The 22,422-nt window shown below is 41.7% G+C and overlaps 1 long non-coding RNA gene across 4 annotated transcripts in view; it reads left to right on the top strand.

Annotated features, from left to right (window-relative positions):
* Positions 1-22,422, top strand: part of LOC109985499 (uncharacterized) — a 98,354-nt gene that overhangs the window by 22,327 nt on the left and 53,605 nt on the right. For all 4 annotated transcript variants that reach the window (XR_010666882.1, XR_002278025.2, XR_002278024.2 and 1 more), the window contains exon 2: positions 3,898-3,991. This is a non-coding gene — a long non-coding RNA (uncharacterized lncRNA). The remainder of the gene's footprint in view (positions 1-3,897; positions 3,992-22,422) is intronic.

The raw sequence follows: 22,422 nt of genomic DNA, 5'->3' as shown, positions 1-22,422 counted from the left end.
CATTTTCCTTTTTCAGAATAAATTAAAGTTTTGTTCACAAGTGTGCAGCAGCTTACTCATGTTGTGCTTTGAAGGATGTGACAGACGTGTTTTCTTGCTGCTCTCACTTTTCTCTCTCTGTCTGTACTCTCTCTACTTTGGCTTTGTGTATATATGTGTGTGAGTGTGTGTGTGTGTGAGTGAGTGTGTGTGTGTGTGTTCTCTCTGGTCCGCTGCTTTGGCACAAAAAGGAAGACCAAGCCGCCCCGTTCTTTGTTTTGCTTCTTGTAGGAAACTCGCTGCAAATTGTGGCTCAATGAGGCGTTGCTGTTTTTGTGAGCTCTGATAAAGTGCAAACGAAACCGTCTGGACCGCACTGGCCTGCTGCACTTTTTTGTGTTGAAGCTGTGAATGTAGGTCTATGTGATGCTTGGTTGGTGTTGAACATTAGGTGATGGAAGGGGAGGCATGGGGGGGAAGGAACCATTCACAGAGTTTTTAGATGTCACCCCGTGTTTGGAGCTGCTGTCTGCCGTGTTTAATTGTGATGAGGGATGATTAGAGCGCTGCTTAAGACTGGAGGAGAGTTTTCTGCCTTGCTTGCCATCAAAAAGCCCAATATTGTCAAGTCCTCGGATAGCGCCAACATGACACACTTGTCAAAGTGATCAGAGCAGGGCATATGTGCGTGGGTGTATTGATGTGCATACGGGAACTAGCCCAGTTTTTTACTTCAATGCATTCATCCAACACCTGCAGTAACCACTTACGTTGGGTATGAAAGGAATGACTCACTAAATATGCAAGAATTTCACAAGGATTTTGTACTCCTAGAGTTTAAGCACAGCATGCTGGAAGCAAACAACTACTTGAACATGGTTTTAAGAGTTTTTTGGGTGTAGGAGTGAAACATACCCAAAGCAGTGAAGTATGGAAATATTATTAAATAATGTGTGCTTTTTAAAGAAAATGTTGTTCTTTGGATGATGCATACTTCTACTTAACTTACAACATTAAGATATTTTATTGCACCTACTCTAGCTAAGTGTGAATTCATGCTCTCTGAAGGTATACATTTTCTCAGAGCCGTAAAACAAGATAGTTTCACCTGAGAGAAATATAGACAAAACGCATACATAGATAAATGCATAAATCTAAGAAGGGCATGCTTTGAATATCTCATTTCCATAGGCTGATTTTTCCACATCAGAGAGTTAGGCGTGGAACAAAATGCTGTGAAGATTCTCAGATCAAGTTCATTGAGTCAAGCAAAACAAACACATGGTCTGGGAGATAGACAAAGAAGGAGGGTCTTGGGTGTGCCATGGCCCTTGTCTAAAGCGGTTATGGGGCCCACATGGGCGTTCTGCTCACCAGAGGCTGTTGGGGTAATTATCTGCCGGGATGCACGTGTGGAAGTGTGTGTGCCACTGAGAGTGGGCTTCCGCACTCATGTCTGTGAGGTGCACATGGGTTGCGCCGGTTGTTTCTTTGCATCTTAGCCAGCATCCTGGTGCTTTGGGGCTAAACAGGATGAAATGTATACCCTCAACCCTATGTATCCTTTTTTTCACGCTTGTGTCAACTATATGTGACCACTGAACAAATATAGCCTACCACTAATGTACATCTTTTCTTGCATCCTGGGGACAAGAAAGGCAATCTTGGGGAGTCTCAGAGGAGGAGCCAAGAGGCTGAGGAGCCATTTTTTGACATGGGGCATGGGGCCCGATGACACAAAGCCCCTTTCCCCTGCTCCTCCATGTGGAAAATGGCATGGAGAGAGAGAAGGAGGAGGGGAAGGAGGCAACAAAAAAAAAAGGAGGAAAGAGGAGGAGGGAGACAGCGTCAATTAGTGGGATCTGCTAATCATCAGAGCAACCCTCATTTAATTGACATGTGAAGTTTGAATTCATCTAACAAGTCGATATAGGCAGAGCGGCCATGAATCGGTTGTCTTGGGTCTGCTGTTGGAAGCCAAGAGGGAAGGCGACAGCTGAGGGCGCAGGCTGGGGTCTTTGTTAGATGTCGCTGTGTTGTTAGGTGAGAAGGTTGTCCACAAGGAGATTACAACTTGTTATGTCTTTGACCCTTCTGGATAAGCAACTCCATGGCTGCCCTTACACACTCACACACAAGAGATACACACGAAAGCAAAACGTCTGCCTGTACTTGTTTTTATTTTCAGCAGAAGGCAGAGTAAACAACTCTTTTTTTTCCACCACAATAAATCTGACCTTGATCATTCCAATGGCTTGGAAGAGTAAAAAAATAAAAATCACAAAATGAGCCGTGGAGGGAGGAAAAAACTGCTGTCTGTCCATTCTTTCTTTGACAGAAATCAATAAGTGATTTAAGATCCCTAGAGAGCAGCATCACCAACATCCAGCTGCTTCAGGAAGTGAAAGCCTGTGACGCTCACTGCTACCTCAAGATCTGAAAAGATGGACACCTTTCCTCTCCTTATCAGGGCATTATATATTATTCCCTTTGAAATTCTGATTTGCCAACAGATACGTTTTCTCACATATCCTCATTTTACAGAAGAATTTAGACACAGTGGGTCACAAAGTATAGAAGTTTGGTAAATATATGAATGTTGAGTGCATCTTTGACTTTTTATTTAGAGTCATTATCTGGTCCAAGATCTTAATTTGTCTTTTGTTTTTCTTTTGCAAAACATCCAAATGTAGACCCAACCCTACTTTTGGGGACATGATGCTTGGCAAATGTTAGCATGCTAGTTTGCTAAACTCAGGTAATGACTGTATCGATAGACATAGGCATGTTTACGTTGTAAAATCTCATGCTGTCTTCTAGAACAAACCATAATCAATAAGCCAAGAATCCAGTCGTTCTCTGAACTGAATCATCTCTGAAGAGATAATCGTTGAATCACTTGTCCTTCCACTTTGTTAGGAGGTGACGTTTTGCAAGAATTCCCTTCACTTCCCCGTTATCCTTTTTTTAGTTTTTTGTCAAGAAAATGCCCTTTAAATTATGACCATCATTCTTCTTTCATGTAAAAAAAAATTATCAATGATTTTTCTGTTTCTCATTTATGATATGTATAATAAACTGCATATTTTAAGAAGTAAAATCAGACCAACATCTACTTAAAAAACAAGAACTTTAACACAAACCCCCCCCCCACCCCCCCACCCCCACCCCCATTCTGTACGTTTGGTACATTCCCCAATAAGCCCTTCCTTAAAAGGAGTTCAAACATGGTGGCACAGGTTTGTTACTTCCTGGTTGTAAAACAGCATGGTCAGGTGCAATAGAGGAGAGGTAAGTCAATCAAATATGATAATAAAGTTTTAAAAAAACAAATAGATTTTATGTTATGTTTTGATGTTACTGATCAAACATATCCACAACAAAAAAGACAATCACCACAATGTCAGAAGGCCTCAAACTTTCCTCATCAGGATTCATTTCCAGACACTAACAGTATCCGGACACATTTGACTTAAGGGAATGAAAGTTTATTAAAACCTGACCGATTTCTCTGTTGTTGTTGGTGCCAAATACAGGACACAAAAGTTTAAACTGTCCATAATCTCTTTTAAGACAGGCCTCCCAGTGCATTTGAATTTACTGAACCAGCTCATACATTTCCCTTTGCTTTGAGGGTTAATTGCAACATTTGTGTGCAGCATTTAGTCGGTGCCCATTTTAGGATTTCCCTCCATTTTTTCTTTGTTTGTTTAACAGTTTGTTAGCATCTTTCTTATCACTCTGCCCTGCGAAACTTGTTATATTCAAGTTGTTCTGTCTTAAATTCTCAATTTGGCAAATATAATTTATCCTAACCCACAAATGATATCCAGCAATGCAACAAAACCCACCCAACCGTTGAAATCTTTTATTGAAATGTGTTTTTTTATTGAAATGTGTTTTTTTTGTGTGTGTCAGATACTGATAGTCTTCCTGTGGCCTCCCTGGTCTGGTTGGAGCTTGATGACATGAACAGTTCTGGACAGATGTAAACCAGCCTTCTTTAGCAGTGGTAAGTCCTGTTCAGACTTCATATCATGCGTTTTCAGCCCCACAGGCTCTGCTCTTCTGCTTCTTTATCTTTGAATGGCCTGACCTTCCCCGAAATGCACTTGTGTGTTTTTGATGTATCACTGTGCAAACAGATTGTTCCATCGTCAGAGGTGACTTTGTAGGAGTGGCAGAGAGTCAGAGGATATTCAGAATACTTCCAAGTCTTTCAGCCAGAGTGTAATCCTCTTCCTTTATCTCTCTGGCTGATCTGGGCCAAATCTCTGTGTGTGAGAATAATTCAATGAGTGCCTGCCATTCTGTAGCTCTCTGTCACGTTTCCCTCCCTCGCTTTCTGTCTGCAGCTCTCTCTATCTTAATTTCTCACTTGAATTGTTCTTTTATCTTGCACAGTGACCTGAGATCTTTTTACAGTGTTTAACACGCCTCTGTTTTGTGTGTGGGCAGCCATGATCCTGATTAGATACTGCCCCCCTTTTAATATAAGGGATCATCTCCACACACCAGACAGGCAACATGGATTATGACCAAAAATCACAGTTGGATTAATGTATGGGTATTTTTGGATACTTTTACTCTCCTTATCTGTATGGTGTTGGTGCGTAGGGTGGCTGAATCTCGGGCATCTGGTTGGCCCACTGGTACAGGAGCCAGGCAAGATACTGATTGAATTGGTGCATGTAAAGTAGCGTGCAGGTTTGTCTGTGCAATATAGCTTTGCCTCATACAGAGCAAGCCAATAACTCATACACATATTGGGTGCATCACAGATTAGAGCCAGTGCCGCTGTGTGCATGTAAATGTGCGTGTGTGTCAGTTTGAAGGGTTTGTGTGTCTACAATGCTCATCTGTGCAAGAGCACTTTTATCCTCCATGAACAAATCTGCACTGTCTCTGTTCAGCGGAGTGATCACAAAATGCATGTGCCTCTCCCAGACGAACCATTAATTATTAACGGCAGATTTGACTTGGCATCGCAGATCGATGCAGTGGCTAGCCATGGTAAGATGATAAGACAGGTCTTTAATACGTTTTCAAGCTCTCTAAAGGTGATAATTTATTGAAAATGCCTCAGAATTCTCAACTACGTGGCACTGTAGAGTGTGTGAGCTCCTCTAGCTTGAAACCAGTGCAGGGATAGAACCTGGTCTCACAGTACCTTCAGCTTGGACGTCCAAAACTTATTTTATCTGTGATAAAAGCTAACTTTTAGATTACCGATGTTGATGTTTTGTTGATGTTTTTCTTCGTAAAGCCTGCCATGAAGCATTCCTTTGATTGAATTATATATCAAAGTGTAGAGCATTCCATATTTTTATTTTTTTAAGCAAAAGAAATTCCATTTTAACCTTCACAACCATCAAAGAGAAACCACGTCACTATGGAAGATTGCCTTCAGCCTTGAGGGTAGAACAAAAAAAAAAAAAAAAACCTCTCATGGGTTGGGAAAAATAAGATTTAGAAAAAGTTTGAAGAAGCCTTCCAAGCATTAAATTCAGACCTGTTCCCATTAGACATGAGTTTTAAAAAGAGAAAAATATGGAATTGTTTCTTACAGACACAAGATGGAAAGTCAGATGCCACAACCAAACCTCTCTGGGGTAGATCTGAGTTTGTAATTATTAAACTTGTGCTTACTATCACCATCATTATAGAACTGTTCTGTTAAGCACACCAGAACTGTTTCTTTCTTGCATTTACTCTTCTTGGCCTTTTTAACAGAAGAGAGGTAACCAGAGAGGAAAAACCAGAGGCAGAGAGCAAAGGAGACATGAAGGAAGAGTAAGAATAGCACACGGAGAGGAGATGTGAAGAGTGCTGAAAACAGCAGCTTATGCTCCTCTTCTTGGCAGCATCCGGCCTATTAGAGGCCCTAACTCTGTCATTACACTTGTCAACAACATCCACTGTAATTGATGAGGGTGTAAGGCTAAAACCACAAAGAAACACACACACGCACGCGCACACACACACACACACACACACACACACACACACACACACACACACACACACACACACACACACATTGAAAAAAATAAACAAAATCTGACCGTACTGTACATACAGCGCATATGGACATGCAGGATCAGGATAACAGACACACATACATATTCACACACAAAAACAGTCGCACCATCAGCTGCACATGCCATGCGGTACAGCACACACACACAAACACACACACTAAAACAGCACCGCTTATTGAAAACATGGCATCACTGTCAACCCCAGACGGCTCTTCTCCGTCCAGCTGTCAAAAAAATGGAAAGGAAGATTCACCTGGCTGGTATCTCAATCTTTCTTAGCGCTTAGCTTAGCTTAGCCCAACCATCTGGCTCAGCAGCTCTGCCTCGCTCCCTCACTCTTCACCAACTCTCACTCTCTCTCTCTTAGTCTTTTTAAAGCATGTCAGCAGTTACCCGGCACAGCGGTCTCAGTGAAGGCTGCTAACGTGGCTAAGTGTCCCTGGGCCTCTTAGTTAGTGGGTGCCGTCTTTCTTTATATCTGTGTGAGTGTGTGTGTGTGTGTGCGTGTGTGTGTGCTTCACAGATGGCAACGGGAGGGGAGGGGGAGTTGGAGGGGGTGATGGAGAGAGCTGTCTGAGGCTCCGGCAGCTCTCGTGTCTCTCAGGCAAGGCGGTCTGTCTGTGGGCATCTGCACTGGCAGCACACACACACACACACACACACACATACACACACCCACACACACACACAAGCCTCCCTCCTTCCTTTTTACCCATCCGCCACGGCCACCTCGCCATCCAGCATCCAGCACCGCAGCTTGGCAACCTCTGACAGTGCAGAGCAGGCACTGAAAGATGATCCTCCTTGACCTCAGATGTGTCACTTTACTGCCAACTTCTGCTTTTTTTCCCCTTCGGATGATTATTTTGAAACATGATAGTGGTGAATTATAACTTATGGTTACAACTGGAGAGATGGAAGCTGTGACAGAGAGTAGAGAGAGAGAGAGAGAGCTGCTCAAGAAATGACTTCCGTGCATGCGAGTGCACGTTTGTATGTACGTTCATGTGTGTACACATGTGCTGGAGAGTGATGGTCTTTGATTCAGAGCTGGTCTAAGGGTTTGTGCATGCCCCTGAAACTTTGAAGATGATTAGATGAGTCGTGTTTGTAGTGTGCACCCTGTGTAAGATTGCATCTTACTCTGTGCTGCTGGCTTATTGATCACAGCGTAGGGAATCTCAGCATTATATTTAATGACATGCCTCCCTGCTATAGGCAGAGAGGTCAAGATTTTTCTTGTTTCAATTTTCTTTGAACCTCTTTAAAGTTGAAGTCTTTTTCCCTTTCTGTTTGCTGGACCTCTGAAAAAAAAGCAACCTCCTTGATGTGGATTTTTTTTACAAGATTGGATGAAATATTTACTGTTATTTAAAAAAAAAAAAAGAAATTCAACTATTTGTTATTTTGACACCTGGTTGCACTTACACATGGACAACAACATTTTTTAAATTACTTGTAAGGATATCTGATTCACTCTGCAAAATGACAAGAGTTGTCCCTTTTTGCAACTAAAGCAGGGTGTCTTGTGATGCAGACATATCCTTAAACTACAAAACATACTGCACATCACTAAGCCGCCATGCATCCACTCACACAATAAATTCTGGAAGCATCTCCCTTAATAAAAAAACACTTCTGATTGGCTTAGACTCGGCAGCACAACAGAGTAGGGCTGTTGACACATCTGTTTCTGAGAAATTCATGGAGGTTTGGGCGCTGGAGGTGTTGGTATGCACTGATTAGCGCAAGGCTGTCTTTACCCAACCGCCGGCTTTCCTACTGGGCTTCCATAAACTGTTTACTAAGGAGTCTGTTGCCATGGTTTTCAGCCATGTTCCAATCAGTCTTCTTTTTTTGACCACTCAGCTTTATTTATTCCTCAAAAAAGCCCATGCCTTCTGCATCAACCAACTGTTGTTCTGCTCAGACCAATTGTTCTAAAATGTGTATATACTGAATATCATTTATTTGTTAGATAGCAGGCTTGGATGATGATTTCAGCCTGATTGAACGAGCTTTGGAGAGAGTCTTTACAAGCTGACACCTTTGGCTCATGGCTGTTTTTTCAAAGAGAAAGATCATTGTTTTAATCACCTAATAGTGTGTGTGTGTGTGTGTGTGTGTGTGTGTGTGTGTGTGTGTGTGTGTGTGTGTGTGTGTGTGTGTGTGTGTGTGTGTGTGTGTGTGTGTGTGTGTGTGTGTGTTTCTAGTGAGAAACACATGCCGCCACACTTTTTGATCTCCCTTCAAAACAACATTAGAAGCAAGTTAAGACAACCAAAAATGTCTTTACTATATTCTTCCATGTACTTTCTGATCAATACTTTCTGGGTCTCTATTCATTTTCTCAGCTTAAATAACGAGGAAAACCCCTTCCATACATCTAACAAGGCTAAAGCAGCCGGGATGTGAAGCAGCTTCCAGAGGTCAGGTCACACCTGAGGAGAGGACTAATGCTTAATGTGCCTATAAGGTCAGAGGTGTGGCCTCCTATAGGCTGTAGACTGCATCTTTAGTGTTTAATAGTCTCGTAAGCTGTTTATTTCAACCCTTTGCACCTCTCCTAACAGGAAGCTGTAGCCCTCAATTGGATTACAGCTAATTAAATACTACACACGTGTAGTGTCAACAGACAGGGGTGCCATGCACCCCCATCCTGAACCCTTTGTATCCCCACTCATCTGCAGACGCAAATATTCAACTCTCTGTAAGTGGTGTCCTTTCAATGCAAACAGTCTGCTCTGAAATATATTGACTCCACTTTTATTTGATATCTCTCAGTGAAGATGGTTAGATATTTTTTTGCTTTGTTTAATAAAAAGATGTCTGAGAATGTGTAAAAACATATTTCAAGCCGAGTATAAATATACCAAACAGAGTGTTGTTTCCAAATCAGCAGCAGATTCATAAAATGTTGTCAAAAGAATAGTTCATTTTCATAAAATGTTTTCGTATGCTTTCTTACAGAGAGAGAGAGCTGGATGACAAAATACTGGCTACCTCAGGCTAAATACAAGACACCAGGGAGTCACAAACATTGTTTTCAACAGTGAGCTTTAATGCAACAAAATGTAACTTTTTCACCTAAAAATAGAAGTTTCAAATTTGATCTATAGTAGACTACAATAACTTTCAAAAGCGTGAATGGTGTCTTTCCCTTGTCCACAATTCACCCCGCTCGCCTGCTTTTAGCTTTTAACTTTGGCAGCGGGCCGCGGTGCTCTCGAGAGAAGTGCTTATGACTTTAGGGCACTACTTCATAAAGACCACCAAACCGATTTCCTCCATAATGTTGCTTTTAAGGCACTGCATATTTTTTAAACCTGACTTTTAAAGCGTGTTCTTTCCTCCTGCTTACACTCTTCATGCCAACCATCGCATTTTTACTCTCAATCTAGCTCAATAGCTAACAGACATAACAATCATATTCATCTTCCAACGCTTGACATTAAAGGGAATCAATGCATTTCCAAAAAGCTATACTACTCTTTTAATTCTAGCTTATATTGAAGAAACTTTGTCTCTGGTTGACTGTTTATTGATTGTTACCGTGTTTTTACACCACAGCCATTTTACTTTTCACCTCTCCTGACCTATAAACCATCGCCAATCCTTTAGTTTATCACACTATTTCAGACACCGACTGAATCCGGATTTTTTTATCAACCTTCCCCTGCTGTTCAAAGTCCTGCCTTCCAAACTAACCTTTCATTGGCCAGTTTGTCAGCACCTTGGCAACACAAGGTGACGTGTGACTATTTGTGGAGTGTAAAGATAATCATTGGGCAATTAATGAGCACCAAAAGGGAACTATTAGTGAAGTGTAAACTTGTGATACCTGTTTGGTGTGTGATGAGAGTTTGAAGGAGGAGGACTGCAAAGACAAACAAACTTGGAATTTAAATTGCACCATGCAAATGCAATGAATTGAGACATAAAGTTCATTGGTCTCTGGTGTGTGTTGATTCAACTGATGGGTGTATTTATCTTCTGACTGAGTGCCGCTGTGAGAGTCTGTGTAAACTGTTGGGCCAGTTGTTGCATCACTTGAAAAATAAAAAACACATTTGTCCCCTTAAAATTTACAAAGTCCAAGGATTTTACCTAAAGATGCAATTCAGAATTCATCTTGAAAGTTATGTTTATTTCAAACTGTGTTCTTCCATTAACAGACTTCATCATATTCTGTCAACCAGTCTATACTGATGGCTATTTCTGAACTGAGAGCAAAAGGGCTGAAAAATATGTATTTTTAAAAAGTGTGAATAGCAAATGGAATCTAATTTAAATTCAGATGGGCAAACTTCATATGCAATATTTTGCGATCCAGGTCTGCTATTTTGCAGTCTTTTGGGAAGTCATACAATTTAACATCAACATTCATCACATTTCTGCACTGGTGGGAAACACTCTGTAAATAAAAAACATGGAAACTGCTGTGATGGAGTCGGGTTTGAAACTCCTGGTTCACACACACACACACACACACACACACACACACACACACACACACACACACACACACACACACACACACACACACACACACACACACACACTCACACACAAACAAGTAACCGATGCATAATTAAAAATGTGGCTGGCCTAATCATCTATGCTTTCACGTGCTCTGAGTGTACATCATCTTGTAAACAAAGCTGTTAACACTCACTACGGTGGCCTTCATGTTCATCCCCAAAAGACAGATTTCTTCCTGTCATTTCTCCTTGATCTTTCCAGGTCGGTTCATGCATAACCAGTTATCACTGAAATTCAACATGCCCTAAAAATGAGCTCAACAGCCAAAAAAATAAAAATGGATCTGGGTAAAACAAATCCAAATTTAGAACTAAGGCTTGTAGTGTGAATGTAGCCTTTTTCAAATGCATTCTTCTCCCCTCTTGCAAAAGGAGGGAAAAAATGATGTGAAAAAAGTTGAAATGTTGGACTTCTGTTTTCCCCCTGCAACAGGCAGCTGTCACTCTGTAATCTTTGCCCTCCTGTGAGACACCCTAGCTCTGGTTGTTGTTGTGGTTTCTGTTTTGAATGTTCCAAGAGAAATATAGTTTTTGCCTGAATGGTTGGAAGTGAGTGACAGTGGGATCCAGCGATCGCTGAGGGAAAGCACTCAATACAAGCACTTCAAGGATGCTGGAAGCTTAAAGAGTCTTATCATCCCAAACCCCTCCATGGATTCAGGACTTGCTTAGAACCATACACACACACACAGAAGTAGTCATGTGATTTCCAAACCTCCTCACACACTTGCATACACATAGCCTCTCACAGATAAAGCCTTTGAAAGGCTCAAGAGAGATGTTTTCTTTTTAAGTCCAAATCTCTCTTTCACTATTGTACTCTTGTTCTACACATACGTGTAGCACGTTTATGCACATGCACTTCTGTGTGTGTTTGTATTCTTTTATAATCAAAGGCATCTATCTTATGTTACTACTGGCCTACATATGGAAGCTGAGGTGGAGACCCATCAAGGGGAATGTCCTAATTAACAATGCTGATATCCTTGCTGACACCTCTATCTCCAGTAATATTTCTTCAACTTCCAGCTTCCTTAACTTTAAAAGCATCCGTTCAACAGGGAACACACAAAACACACAGGGTTATGTGTATTCTTTGCTGCGAGGAATATCCTGAGCGCTAATCTAGACAGGAGTCATTTCGCTGCAAATAGGACAGTAAGGAGGGAGAGACATGCAGGCAGGCAAGTTGCCACGAAGGGGAAATACACACAGATGGCCTGACAGACTGACAGACAGAGGATGAGAAAAAAGTAGGCAAATGAAGAGAGACACAAAGACACATGCGCACAGGATGTATATGCATGCAGATACCTGCACAAGTGTCAGCACATCTGTGTGTTCTGGTGAAATCTGCATATGATTTTGCATTTACATGTATACACTTGAGGATAAGACCTGAACGTCGGATGACTGTTTGCTTTGCATAAAATCAGTCAATCATTAGTTGTGAAATGACGCCCTGGTCATGATCTGTGTTGGCAGCAATGATATGTTCTCTTGTTTCCCATGGTTTTATGAATTAGCTTTTCTGAAATAATTAGATTTTTGATTTTTCCACTGGACAGTTAGTGGCATACATTTCCATTTGGTGACTGTTGGTAACATAATGAGCCTTTTCTTTTCTACGCGAGTTACATTTTAAATGATACCATAGTGGACAATTGGTAATCAGATAATTGGTAGAATATTTGACACTCAAAAAACTTTGGATATACCCATAGTTCCTCATTGAAGAAAAAGATAAAAAAAATCCAAATTCTGCCTGAACATTTTTCGATTTAAAATGATGAGGTCATGTTATGCAAACTTGGAAAAAAAAAAAGTGCAAATGTAATGAATTTTAAAAACAATATCAAAATGTCTATTTATTCCATTACCTTTATGTGTCTACTTGTTGCGCATAAATTATGATGAACATGACCTTAATGCTATGTCAAGGCCCTCAAAGTATGTTTTTAAAGCTCAGTAAAAGTTTGTGGTCCTGGTTAAATATTTTTTTTTAATGAAACAGTGACTTGGAGGATGCAACTGGTCTGGTTTGCATTATTGTATCATATTTTCCAGAAATCTGAATTAGTGGCTATTTGGCAGTCATGTTGAACATAGGAATAACGGCACGGAACATCATCATATAGTGGTTAAAATAGAGAAGCAATGATATTCATTTGATTTATAATAACTAATAACACGTAGACACAGGTTGGTGGTGGCTGGCAGGCCCTGTTGTGGTGGTTGATTTTTTTTGTCAGGGTTGGGGGATGCTGGGTGGACCCTGCTGGGTCCTTTGTCACTTCTGCTAATTGAGTGATCCTGGTGACCCTGCCGTCGTTGCCTGCTAACACGTCAGCAGGAGCCGGTGTCGCTGCACTTCGCTTTAAGTCATAACTACATGTCGGGCTCTTTCGGAAGCATTGATGGATGAAATAATGGAAGGATAGATGAAGGATGTAGTAGGAACGTGTAGCTACACCGTATTTGAGTAGCAAGGTTAATTGTAGTTCAGTGGGTGTGGGTTGGATGCTGTTAACATCCCTGCTTTGCATCCCAGCAGGGTTGACCAAGCTAGAATTGGTTGAAATAGCAGTATATAAGCCGTATGTTTGAATAAGACACCCAACAACGGGGCTGAGCCTTAATGAAAGTGGGTGGTTGCATACAAGAAGTGAGAAATAAAATGTTTATGTTCCATTAGGATTTAAATGCTGCATGCAGGCACAATGAAAAACAAGAAAAGATGGATAGACCATTTTCAAATTAGCATTCTACAAACATATGAGAACAACACTTGACAGATGCTCGCAGGGTGAAATTATGCCCCATTTTAAGATTTTTCATTTAGTAAGGTGTAAGAGCTGCACTTGTACATCTCACTCAGCAAAGACAGCCATTGCGTGCCAAGTCTAAAAAAAAAAGAAAGAGAGAAAATCACTCATATTTCAATGGATGCCTATGGAATGTCTTTCAATGAACATGTGACACTTTTCAGATAAGTGTTTTTGTGTTAACAAAATGGAAATCTTAATTTTGCTAAGCTAATTATAGCTTGCGGCCGTTGCTAGGCAACCTAATGACAGGAGACAGCAGGGAGTCAAGAATCTAACCTTTGGCTGGATGGAGCCAAGAGGTGACATTTGGATTTCCTTCATATCAGCCTCTATTGATGCACTGCGTTCTGACGGTGGCTGTATTGCACTTTACAGTTCAAATGGTTTAAAGTGTGCTTTAAAGTAACTGTTTTTTTTTCCTCTGTAATGAGGCAGAAAACCTGTTTAGACTCCAGAGAAAAAAATCTGAAAGCATTCAATCAATGTCAGGCAGCCTTAACATGGTGCATTTAGGAAAATTATGGTTTTATATAAATGGACGTGCATGAGTCACTCTGCACTTTGAAAATGTGCGCTGAGCTATGTCATCAGAGGCTTTTTATTTCTACTCATTGAGTGTAAAACACTTTGTTAGTCAGAAAATGTATACATCATAATTCTTCCCATAATGCAAACGGGAAGAGGGTTATTTGGCTGAGTAATGAGGCTGAGAGTTTTGTAGCTGCTTTATGTCATGGTTACATTATTGGATTACATTTTTGTAGCATTTGCTTATGCAACCGAAGTCAGTGCACAAGGTTCTTTCCCCTGACTTAGGTGCAATATTAAGAAATACTTTATTTTAAAGGGCTGGAGCAATACTGCACATTAAATATAAATATGAACCTCCATTTTGGTGTCATATGAGGTCATAAATGAATTGTTGTGTTTCTGACTACAGCATTTTTTATCTTACATATAATGCAGCACGTGCATCATCAATCCATAAAGGTCTGAGGAGACAATGTCAGTATGCAGTGAAAATTTCTTTGTTGGTGTCTGATTTTTCTTCCTATGGAGGGGGGGGCTATTGTAAGAACTGGGGGTTCATGGCTCAGTGCCAAAATAGTTTTGAAGTATCTGTGAAAAGACTCCTCCTAATCCGTTTTATTTGCTCTGCTACCTCCGAACCATTTGTCCACACAGAGCTCCAAAACCCTACGCTCCACCCAGCCATCTCAGGGATTTAGTGTGGTAGAGCAGAGGTGCAAGAGCCCACAGACAGTTAAAAAAAAAAAAAGCCATCTGGCCAGGGAGGGGGGGGGGGGGCAGTGAGATGGGGGTGTTGGGAGGTTTAGGGCAGAGGAGTCGTGCTGGGCAATCAAAATGACGGACAGCAGTGAGAAGTGTTTTGCGGGCTCCCATGTACATGCAAAGTAGATCGACTTGTGAGCTTTCACAGCTCCCCCTGGTCTTCAGGTAAACACTGACCAGCCGTGGTATGCATGCTCGTCCCCCACCTCGGTGTGTGTGTTAGTTGTGTTTGTGTATGGTAATAATGTGTTTGTTGGCTTGCTCGTGGGAGGATAGAGTTGACTTTCTTGTGTTTACATCCATGTCAGTGGCTTGTGTATATATGTGTTCTACAAGAAAGGCTGCCAAGTTTATTTCTGTAGTTTTTTTGCTTTTTTGCTAGCGATAGTGTTTGAGGTGTTCGACCAGAGAAGATGGGGTTAGCAGGTGAAATAAACAGCATCCATATTTCATGAACCATCAAAAAAAAAAAACCTCTTCTTGCATTCGACACAGACTCAGTTCTAAGGACACTGTGAAATGGGCGCACAATTGTTCCTCTGCGCTCTGAGCAAATATTATAATCCTATTCTCTTATGCTTTCCATCTTGCCCTCTCTGCCTAATGTTCACCCCAAGAGCGGCCCCTTTCCCTGAGTGAAAACCCCTCTGAAATGTGTGGAGGCTTCATTTTTCACTCTCCCTTTGGGGCTCTGTTGTCAGAGAGCAGCCCTTAGGAAGTCTTTATTTCTTCCAGGCAGGGCCTCTTGCGTTCCTCCACCCTCTCCCTCCGTTCTCATGGCTGTCCCCCCCACCTGCTGGGATCCTGATCCCAGCCGGGGCAGGGCTTCAGCGGGGGACAATTACTGCTGCTCCCCAGCTTTGATCATCTGACCACATGGAAGCATAACAGCTGACCACATGTTTCAACAGACAAGGAGAAGAAGAAGTAAGAGAGAGAAAAGAGGAAGAGTAAGAATAGGGCGAGAAGAAGAAAATAAATCCCCTTTTCATTTCAGCCGAAAGTTTCATTTCACTGGGGAAGCTTGAGCCAGAATGGTCAAATCTGTGTTTCAGACGGCTCCTTTGATGGTGATTATTTATTTGGATCAGGGCAACCATACTTATTACGGACTATGTCTGGCTCCAATAAAGTTTAGTTTCAATTTGCCACTCTCCTTTTTGCAAGTGCTGCAGACAGAGAGAGAGAGAGAGAGAGAGAAAAGCAATTTGAGGCAGCCCTTGTAAAAAGTGAGTGCTAAGTCTGCTAGTATTGTCGGCCAAATTGTCACTAGGCCAACTGGGCTCTGCTGTCGTGTTTTGAGCGCTGTCTGGCTTTTTTGCAACCTAGGCCACATATAGACCCCAAATTAATAATACAAGCTTCAGAAAAGAGGTGCAAAAATACCGACAGCAAGGGTAGATATACAAGTGAGAACGTCGTGTCATCTGCAAAAAAAGGATCAAATTGATTCTAAATACTAGTTTTTTTTAGAATACTACAAAAATGCTTTTTGTTCTGGAAAAATACAAGTGCTGTATGCAAATGGGTATAGAAGTAAAAAAAAAAATGCTTGTGTAAAATTTTATGTTAACATTGCATCCAATATTATTTTGCTCCATTGGGATAAATTACTGTGGAGATAGCTTTTGCAGAATCCAGGCCATGAGGGTTAGATAGAAACTGACAAGGCTGAGGCAGAGGGGAAGGAGTCTGTTTTGCTCTGCTTGTCAGAGATGGCCTCTTGGAGTGTCCCAATTGTAAAGGATATCACTTTACCACATTAAGGCTGCGTCAAAAGAACCTCTTCAGCAGCTCTTTGGCCCAGCCTGGAAGAACAGGGCTTGTTTTGACTGCTCTGCCACCTTTTATTGTACGGGCTGTGCCGACCAAACAGCTTCCTCCTGCCTCAGCTATACTGTCACTGAGATGCTCACGCAACATATGTGCACAATCTTGGGCACAGACACACAAGCATGCACTGCGAGCAGGAATGCAAATATGCAAATACACACATGCACATGCGCATACACACTTTTACCCCAAGGCTATTGGTAGAGATTGAATAGATTGGAATAGGCTTTGATGATAGCGCCGGTCAAATAAAGCGAGCATTAGACATTAACCAGAAAGTCTGTGAGAGAGGGAGACCCACTTGTTACCATATCTATTCAACGTGCAATTTATTCCCAAGTTCATAAATCATTTTAAGTAGAAATGTGCTACAAATTTTGAGTGTCCTCAAATTTTCTTTGTTGTGTCTAAAAAAACCCGATATTCTTGAAATGGTAACAAATTTAGAATTCCTTTCCCTGGACACTAAATCCCCCTTTATTTTATTTTATGCTAGTCAGCTTGAATTGCCACGTCATGTATTTCAATTGGAATCGATTGAGCGGTTTATGGAGGCAGAAAGTCAGTTGAACAGAAACATGTGATTCAAACAAACACACAACTTTTTATCACAAGACTGGAATTTGAGTCCTCTGGGAGACCAAAGTTTAAAGTTTAACTTTCTGTCATAACTGACATTACATTCAAAATGGGTCTGAAGCTCCTTCTTTTATACTTTTCTTGATGAGCCTTTTGTAACTGAAACCTAACCAGGTATCGTTGCTGCCAAAACACAACCAAAAAAGAAAAGGAAATCTCCTGGGTGAAATAGGAAAAGATGATGTCTGCAGATACCTGCGATTTTTTGCGGTATTACTGTCATCCTGACTGATACAGAAGTCAGTGTACATGTTATATTTTCATGACTAAACAGCTCTGAAACTGGATAGATGTCTAATATCTTCTAACAGGCTAATTACTTTGACTCTTTTTACTTTCCCTTCGCTCTGAGAGATTTCCTTGCAAATATAAAATATGTGACACAAGTACACAACTTCTAAGCATTTAGCAGTTTGTACGTGACCAGCAGCTATGAGTGAACTGTAGATTTTAAATGAAAATCTGCATTTTTAATGAGTTAAAAATGATCAGAGTCAATGTTTTTGACTTGTGTTGACATCTGTTTGTAGAAGTTTTATTAAATGTCTTTTGATCGGCACATTTATGGGAGAAAATTATCATTAGCATGAAAACACACACACACACACACACACACACACACACACACACACACACACACACACACACACACACACACACACACACACACACACACACACTCACTCCCACTGATATTACTCAGAAGAACTCTCTTATGTCTGAATGAGAGATTCAATTAATTAAATTGGTGTCTATTAAATTGAAAAGACAATTGGGATGAATCATTTCACTTATGACTGTAATTAATATAGCATGTCAGACTATAATTGAAAAAAATGGGAAGAAGTCAATGTAATTCCCTTTAGAGCAATAATTAATGCATTAATTATCCTGTAAAATGGACATAAAGATTCATATTTAAATGTATTTTATTAACAGGAGCATGACTAAAAAAATCCAAACTAAATAGTTTTCTTTGCAAACATGATAAGCTCACTTTACTGAAACTGAAGTTTGCTTTCCTCTAAAGACAGGGGGTCACTTTATGATGTGGCCTTGGACTTTTGTGTATCCTGCGTAACTTCATAATCATTTTTATCCGGCAGTTAAAAATAATTAACAAGACATGGTCTTTTGTCGTCTACCATTTTAGGTCCTCGCTTCTACAATGAAAGGCTTTTCCATCAACATGGTCCCGTAATAGTGTCAGGATGCGTTTTAAAGTGCAGTAATTCAGTGGTTTACATGGCCTCATAAAATACCAACATGCCCTGATAATGAGAAGCATGAATGGAAACTTGGAGTTCCCCGTTGGTGTGTGTGTGCGTGCGTGCGTGCGTGCGTGCGTGCGTGCGTGCGTGCGTGCGTGCGTGCGTGCGTGCGTGCGTGCGCGTAGGTGTGTGATGAAGTAGGACGACATACATTGAAAAAAGAAAGCATTACAAGAAGAGAGAAAGGACATTTTAAAGCTACACAGCTGTTCTTCAGTGTCCAGCTTTATATTAAAATATAAAACAATGACGGGGCTACATTATCCCTAAAAGGCAGCGAGTCTGTTATTGGTATGCAGGTTTAGAGTGGCAGGACAGAGACTGAGGCGTCCCACGGTTCCTTCCTCTCTGAACGATATCATATGGACAAACAGCAAAGGTCACAGACAGCTCAAGCACATAATTCTTCATTTTTCAGCCTGCTCTGACACTCTTTACGAGGCCTTGACCTGCTGACGGGTAGCCTGTGTGTGTGTGTGTGTGTGTGTGTGAGAGGACTGGTGTGTGCATGTATGTACTGGACATGGATTCATGTAACTTTATCTTAACGTGGACAAGTAGTGGATGTAGAAGACGTATGTATGTGTGCCGTACTCAGGTAATCATGCTAGCAGATAGCGTTTCAATCTAGCAGTCCTGCCGTCTTGCTCTCATGGAATAAATCATGATGGAGCGTGAAGGTGGTGGCAGGCAGCGTGAGTCAGAGAAGCAGTCTGCTTCACTTCACACTCGCTGGGGATCTGGTAACTCAGCAGGTAGTCTGAGTACAGATTGAAACTAACTCTGCCTTTCTGCGCTCAACACACCCGGAGAGCTATTCAAGAGCACGACTGTTCCTTTATTGTAGAATAAATCGCAAGAGTTGTTTTTCTATTGTGTACAGATGGGATAGGTGGAGGGTTACTCTGCTCCCAAGCATTTTCTCACAAGGTGTGTGTGATAAATACACAATATAAGATGTTAAAAGCGATATTCATAACATTTTAAAGGGGGGTTGTATGAGGCACCTGCCAGTACTGAGTATTAAGCACATGAGATGACTGTCAACATGCCCTCTGGTAAAGCCAGCAGGGACGTCTCCAGGGAGAGGCCTGGGGTGGCATGGGCCCTGCAAGAGATCTGATTGGCAACTCCAGTAAGGTGCATTGCGCAAAACTGTGGGACATGACCCCCGGCAACATTGATGGATTTTCTTTTCGCTTTTTTTGTGGGCCCTTCTCACTTTAGAGCCCTCTGTATTCAGTCCCTTTCCCCCCCTTAGTCTGATGCCCCCTGACCCCAGTTGTCAGCTCATAACCTATGGCTATCTCCGCAGTCATAGGAAGGCTTTTCAAACCAACTGCTTGGGCTTTTAGCAACAGGCTGCCTGTGGCTTTTTTTTTTTTTTTTTTGGCATTTGAACATTTTCTTTATTTTTTTGTCAAGATTGCCCTTTTCTCTGGTACTTTGGTTTTCTTAATCCTAAAACTTTTGTGTTCCTGCATATGCTGCACTCTGCGCTGTTTGGGTCTGAAATTGCTGTGGCCAGCTTAACCAAACTTAGCGTTTCAAAAACATTTCATATTTTGTGCATGCTTGTGTTTTTGCCAGACTTCACGTGTTGTCCCTTCTGAAAACTATTCTCCCTGATACATGTGCTGCATGGGTTGGAATAGTGTCAAATAAAAGGGCTTTGGCATTGCAATGTGAAGGTGTAAAAATAGTTTACACTTAAACTTGTATGAATCTTTACAGGGGGAAGTTATATGAATTGGCTTCAGTCATGTTTTCATCCAAACCCAGTTCACAACGAAGTAGTGTCAGTACTCCGACCCTGACTGGTTTCTCCATACAGGGGCCAGATGCTACAGTGGGTTATACACTTTGTATTTACAGGGACCTCGTACAATATTTAATAAAAGGACAAACCCTCTCTTTAATGAAACTGAGCCTGATAGTTGGAGTCAGGGCAGCGCCTCTGATTTGTTAACCTCAGACGGTCACTGGGCATTAGTGAGTTCAATCCTGCAGCCTGCGACCTCTTCGTAAGGTTACCGCCACAAGCGCTGCTCTCCATCTCCCTTGTGTTTTTGTTAGAACTAACAAGATTGACTTATAGCAGATTTGCACTACTGTGCAAGTTGCAACCGCCGACTAACTAGCACTTATTCATACAGGCAGTACAGCACTGGATGAAATTATGTCTGATTTATATGAACACTTCAGCAGCCACATCTGTGTTTATAAGGCATGACTTAGCCAATCAAAACTATCTGTTTTCGAATATCCTCTATCCCTGAGGTAGTGTGTAAATCAGGATTTCTGTATCGCAGGCAGTTGCTGGGGCCTCTGCCAATGAGTGTGTGAATTACACCCATGCATAAAGCTGTCCTTGTGTCCTGCTGGCCAAGAGCTACAGGGAAGCTGGAAATGATCGTAAATTAAGCAGCACTTGGCTGAGGAAATTATACCAAATCTGGGATTTACATTTGGAATGATTACCAGAGACCATAAGAGGAGATGCCATAAAGTGAGAAAGGCCGGCAGAGGTGGGGCATGGGTACAGTATCAGAAAGCTACAACATAACAGCCCGGTGGAGGAGACGTAGTAGAGGTCAGATTTTGGCTACGTCTCTCACAGTGACAGTAGTAGTCTTAAACGGTGGTCTCAGCTGATGAATGCCACTAGAGATGAATTATTCACTCACTTGTCAAATCAATAACGGCCCGGTCTTTAGTGGCCTACTCTCCCTGTGCCCTACTTATTGGTTTTTTGGGGGGAGAGGACACATTATTTTGATATTTTAGCAGTTTGCATTCACTCTAGTGGACATCCGGCCCCTCACTGAGATAATTTGGCCATCATTTGTTGTCATTTTACAGATTGTTTCTGGAAAATTTGAACTTTTTATTGAGCGTTACAAAGAGACACACTAAAGCTGGATTGAAGTGAGCACACATGATTAATATGGCAGTTTCTGTTGAAATGGAATGTGGCAAATAGAGGTGGGGGTGGTGGTGTTGGGTGGGGGCAGGATTTGGGGGGTGGGGGTGGGGGGGTGCAGTGGCTTTTAAGGGCATGCGCATGTTTAGCTGGCATGGCCCACCCCCTGCCCCTCAGCCTCTGTTCATGTGTCACTCACTGTCTTCCAGTCTGTAATTTTCCATCTACTGTAACAGTCTGGGCACATCGCCACCCAGGGAACTTTTAAAATAAATAAAGAATTCATTAAATAATTAGTATCTCCACAACAATCTCTTTTGTTCTGTCAATCTCCAAGTGCTCAAAAGTCACCATGAGCGATGGGGCGAAATAGAGGGGGAGAGAGAGAGAGAGAGAGGGAAAGAGAGAGAAATTAGTGGAAAAATCAATTTAAAAAAATTAAAAAACATTGAATTTTTTCAAATGCTTCTTACTTATCCGCCATTGATTTCATCTAATTGGAACTCATTTCCTGAAAAGAAGTGTGTGTGTTTATGTGCATGCAAGAGTGTGTCTGAGCTTGTGTGTTTGTGACATTTCCTAATGGTTGGGTGCATAGATGATAACCACTTGGCTTGGAGACAGACAGATATGAAAGGCTGTCACTCTGAGCACAGACAGCTATAATGGCCCCATGAATGTCTTTGTGTGTCCTGTATATGTGTGTCTATGTTATGTGTGTGTGTGTGTGTGTGTGTGTGTGTGGGTGGGTGGGTGTGCGTGTGTCTGTCTGTGTGTGTGTAGGTGTGTGTATTCAGCATAGAGTGATGATAGGGGCCCTCACTTTGGGGCCCTCACTTTAGGGCCCAGCCATGCTTCTAAATCAAAACCCATCCGCTAGCTGGGTGCTCGTGCATCCCTGCCCTGAGCTCCCTGTACAATATTTACATCGGGAGAGTTGGAGCAGAACCACCTCTTTGTCCCCTCAGAGATCTGACATTGCCCCTCCACCCCCCTTAAATAACCCCCCCCCCCCCCCCCCTTTCCATTCTCCCTGCCTGCCACCCTGCTGGAACATCATGTATTTATGAACAG

This window comes from Labrus bergylta, chromosome 9 (assembly GCF_963930695.1).
Source record: "Labrus bergylta chromosome 9, fLabBer1.1, whole genome shotgun sequence".
NCBI classification, from domain to species: domain Eukaryota; kingdom Metazoa; phylum Chordata; class Actinopteri; order Labriformes; family Labridae; genus Labrus; species Labrus bergylta.
This window is presented reverse-complemented; position numbering and strand designations above follow the sequence as displayed.